Source organism: Elephantulus edwardii, unplaced genomic scaffold (assembly GCF_000299155.1).
Source record: "Elephantulus edwardii isolate Elephantulus edwardi_28Jun2011 unplaced genomic scaffold, EleEdw1.0 scaffold00054, whole genome shotgun sequence".
Lineage (NCBI taxonomy): Eukaryota > Metazoa > Chordata > Mammalia > Macroscelidea > Macroscelididae > Elephantulus > Elephantulus edwardii.
In genome coordinates, this window is record NW_006399804.1 from 933,660 (window position 1) to 939,072 (window position 5,413).

Genomic DNA, 5,413 nt, shown 5'->3' on the forward strand with positions numbered 1-5,413 from the left:
TTTGTTTGTTTGTTTTAATGTATACAGGTTGACTTACAAGGGTTGTATCCAATGATATTTTTGCACTGGATATTTCCTCCTTGCTTTACCCCCTCCTTCTTCCTCCCATCAAATTGTGGGACCCATCTTGATAGGAGCTGACTGCAAAAATCTTTCTCCACTTGAGTGGGTTCCAACTAATGATATTTAGGTTTGCAGCCAAATGCATGACCACTGCACCACCAAGGCTCCATTTGATCATTATACAGATCTTTAAAATGCAAATACAAATACTAAGCAATAACTATTTCCACAAAATCCATAAGAAAATTGTATTTCTCTTCAGAGTCACTGTGTCTGTGGCTGCCGTTATGACAGCTTTGAGGAAACTTTTGTTCTCTCCCAGAGTGTGTTTACATTTCACATCCTTTAAAACTTGCAGAAACAAACAGCCAGAAACTTCGAAAACTGAGGGATGAAAATGCAAGTACCAAAAGAGATTGAGGGCATTTCAACTGATAGTTATTATGCACCCCTGTATTTTAGAATGAGGGACAGGCAGAAATTATAGAGGATGTAGAGCCAAGGTAAGTCTAACTCTAAAGAAGGGAACATTTGCTATTTTGAAAGGGAGGCATATTGCACGGCATTTTAAAAACCATTAGGCAGCTTTATTTTATGAGTGGGAAAGAAAAGTGGAATTGCCTACAATTTAAAGCAGGGAGTGAATTCAGATCACTTGAAGTGGGAAATTGTCTTTTATTATTTGACCCTGGTGCCAGAGAATACAATTCTTCTTAGGGCTCTGGATCCAGAAAAATAGAGCTTTCATTTAAAAGTATTAACTGTTCTTTTAAGGAAAAAAATGTCAAATGTATTACGTTAGAGTACAATAACTCAGTAAGCAGTTTCAAAAATCTCAAGATTGTTGCTAATCACATCAAAATGACAAATTTGAATCTTTATTTACTGCTAATACCAATGTGGAGTAGACTGTTGATGAAGTATACAAACTGGTTCTGAATGTACTAAATATATTTTTGGCACACTTGCATTAAGCAGCAATGGAGATTTGTGCAAAGTTCACTTGATGTTGAATTTATGACACTATCTGTTCTTCAAAGTTGTGCACTTGTAGTTTAAGACATGGAGGGAACGAAGAAAAAAACAACAACAAAAATAAAAACCACCAGAGAACTAACACATTGATAAGAATCTTCCATCCAATGACCAACACTAGCTAATCTGGATGCAAAATATAAAGTCTGTTCACAATGAATCTTGCAATCCTAAGTAAATATAATTTAAACATTTAACTGAAAAGTACAGGAACATAATGCTCTGTTGAGGTAAGAGTGTTAGGCTGCTCCACCAAGTGGAGCCTACAAGCTGCACTGTTGTTCTAGAGCATTCGACCCCACGTCACCCCACACCGGTCCCCCTACCCTCTTGCTCTTGGCCCCTCAGCCCTCTGGTTCTTCTATTGCTTATAAAGTAAGGCCTCATTGTTGAATTTCAAGTATGTTTCTAAACATATAAGTCACACAGCAGGAGATTATCCATCTTTCTCACTCAGAATCGCTGGTAAACTTGAACTTCCAGAGAGTATCAAGTGTGGGATAGCAGCAAAACTCCCTGAGCAAACTGCTCCACCAGAGTTCCCTTATCAGATGCTACACGGGAGATAGGTGGAGAGTTTTGTATATTAACATTTACAGCCTCAAAACTGAGGAAGAATTACAAGACTTGAGGTCCATTTGATAGGCATGAGTGGATATATGACAGTACTTATATAGTGACAGTACTTAATTGAAGTGCCATATTTTATAGAGTATAATCTAAAATATTGATTATCTATAAATGATCAATTGAAAGCAATAAAGTATTGTAAAAACAAAGACATTTTTTAAAAACCCATGTTAGTGAAAATCTTTCCTTAAATATTGTTTGTTCCAGAGTCACATATAGTGAGCAGATTGAATAATCATTTACCATCAACATACTGTGAAATACTTTCATTATTTTATTATTTGCTTTAACAAATTCTAAACTTTGTATGGAAGACTAGATTGACCTTCCATCAAGATTTTTGCCACATAAAAATAGGTGGTTCTCAAAGAAAAAATAGCATTTGTAAATGTTAGTAAGTGGTTCTAGGCTGAGACTACTTCTGCAAAAACAGTTCTGCAATACAGTAGTACACCATTCATGGATAATTATCTATGCCTGTCTGTCTATCTCTATCTATCTATCTATCTATCTATCTATCTATCTATCTATCTATCTATCTATCTATCTATCTAATCTACCTATAATTTCAAGGAGCTGAGCAACTTTTGAATGCTGAGAGTCCCAATGAAAAAAGTATAGCATCATAACAGATTTGTTCTCAAAATGTTGACATTTGATATTTCAGAATTCCAGAATATTCAGGAACAAATGTAAAATGTTGTTGTTAGGTGTTGTTGAGTATGACTCATGAACAATATATCTAAATCCTGTCCAATCCTGTGCCATCCTCACTATTTATGACACACTCAAGCCCATTGCTGAGATCACTTTGCCAATCCATCTGGTTGAGGGTCTTCCTTTCTTTTGCCTACATTTCAAAGCATGACGTCCCTCTCCAAGAAATGCCCTGAAGTATGTGAGACAAAGCTTTATCATTTTTGCCTCCAAGGAGTACTCTGGCTGCCTGCTCTCCAAGACTTACCTATTTGGTGTTTTTGGCAGTCTATGGGATATTCAGTACTTTGCCTGGCATCGACTGGTGCTAGAGTATTCTACAAATTCTAGATATAAGTCCCTTACCAGACAATACCCTTTTGGTCAGCAGTATGAGGCTGGTATCCAGTTTCAAAGCAGGAGCTGGGTTCTACAGAAGCTTATTGGCTGGGATTGGTGATATTAGGGTGGAATGTTGATTCAATAAGGGGAGTGAGATGATGTGATAAGGCCTCCTATTTAAAAACCCTCTGACCTGGCTTAAATTGTTCTTTAATCAAACATTCTTCTACGTGGTTGTTATAGTACTGTTCTGTGTTTTGCTGTACAGAGGTAACTCTTGGTTGTTGTGATACTAAACACTGTGCCACTGATGTGCCAAATGCAAAAGCAGGAGTGACATCCACTTCTGAAATGGCTTGCCTTAGGAAACTCTATGAACATGGAGAAATGACCAAATTTATACAAGTGTTCAGGTCTTTCATTCATAGGATCACTATTTGTCTTCTACGACTCAATGACACTAAACAAAAACAACAATATGGGATATTCAATACTTTTTTCCAGTACCACAGCTCCAAGTCATCAGTTCTTCATCTGTTATTCATTGTCCAACTCTCAAATTCATAATAAGTGATTGAAAAGAGCATGGCCTGAAGCACGCGTAGCTTAGTCCTCAAAATGATATTATTGCTCCTCAAGAATTTAGAGATGTCCCTGACTGCGGAATTTCCTAGTACAATATATCTCATGATTTCTTGACTGCTAGTACCAAGAGTATTGATTGTGGATCCAAGTAAGATGAAATTGCTGACAACTTCAATCTTTTATCCATATATCATGATGTTACATATTGGTCCAGTATTAAAAATGTTTATTTTCTTGATATTGAGATTCAATCCTTATTGAAGGCTTTATTCTTTCATCATCTATAGCAAATGCTTCAAGTCCTCCTCTCTTTCAGCATTAAAAATGGTAGGTTTTATATTACCAGATAAAACTTTGCATTCTTTTTCTTTTTTAGAGATAAAATTATACAGATTTAATTACAAAGTTCATACATATACATTGTGTTTTCACATTACTCTTCACTCACATTGTGTTTCATACAATCATTCACATAAATTATGCTTTCTAAAATTAATCACCATTGGACTGAGCCCACTACTACCCTGTCTTTTTCAGGCCCCTACCAGATTTTTCCTACTTCCTTTACCCTCTCCCTTCACCCACAAAATAGTGCAATTCTATTATTTTGCCCTTCCCCATTCTTACCCCTCTACTCCACTCCTTTTATGGGGGATTCTTTGAATTTGCGTACGAGTTTTACTAGTTATCCTTATATTTTTTACAAGAATGTTTTTATGCAGTATTTGTCCTTATGAGACTGAGTTAGTTCACTCAGCATAATGCTCTCCAATCTCTCTCAAGTTAGGTAGTATTTTTGAAATTATTGTCCCTGAGTGCTGCATGGTGTGAATATGCCACAGTTTCTCAAATACTTTCGGTGGGATTGTAAAATAGTACAACCACTCTGAAAGGCAGTTTGACATTTCCTAAAACAACTGAATATAGAAATTCCATATGATCCTACTATTCCACCACTAAGAATATACTCCAAAGAAACTACAACTGAGTCACAAACAGATAATTGTACTCCAAAGTCCATAGCAGCATTATTCACCATCAATAAGAACATGGAAACAACCCAAATGCCCAACCACAACTGAAGAGATAACTTTATCCTTATATTTAAGAATGGATAGAAGTTCACCTTTACATGCATTAACATTTCAGCCAAAAATCAATTCCCTGGATTATTTTTTTTGTTAGACTGTGGGATATTATAATATAGAAAATGAATTTGAAAATTGTAAGAGGCCAGGCAAGATGTACTTTGAACACTTACCCAGAGTCCCCTAACTAATAATTAGATTGTTTGTTTTCATCTTGAAGCTTTCATGATAGTTTGTTTTGCACCAAAAGAAATGTGCTGTAATTAAATAGTTGTTGTTGTTGTTGTTTTTATGTGCCTGGAGATGGAATCAACCCATATCTAACCCTCCATGGGTTTTCAGAGATAGTCAAGTACACAGAAAGAGATGGCCCATCCTTCTCCAACAAAGTAAATGGTGGCCTTGAACCACATGCCTTTGAGATTGCAAGGAAAAATATATTTTCCTATATATTAAAAGGAAAATTTCCACTACTGAACTGATAGGCAATATAATGATGGATGGAAAAAACTTTGAAACTGTCAACAACTTCATCTTACTTGGATTCATAATCAGTATCCTTGGTATCAGCAATAACAAGATTAGGAAACATATTGCACTGGGACAGTCTGCAGTCAAAGATCTCTCCGAATTACTGAGAAACAATGATTTCCGTTTGAGGACTCAGGTATGCCTGATTCAGCCCATGGTCTTTTCAGTCATTTGGCATGTATCTCAGTTCTGATTGATGAATAAGGATAACAGAAGGATAATTGATGCCTTTAAACTGTGGTGTTGAAAAGAGTACCGACTATCCCATTGACTGATAAAAAAACAGACAGACATATCTTGGAGAAGGTGAAGCCAGAGTGCTTCTTGGAAGCAAAAATGATAATATTTAAGTGTAGCCAGAGTGCTTCTTGGAAACAGAAAAATGTTTTGTCTTCTGTACTTTGAACATTTTTCTAGGAGAAGTTATTCCTTGGAGAAGAACA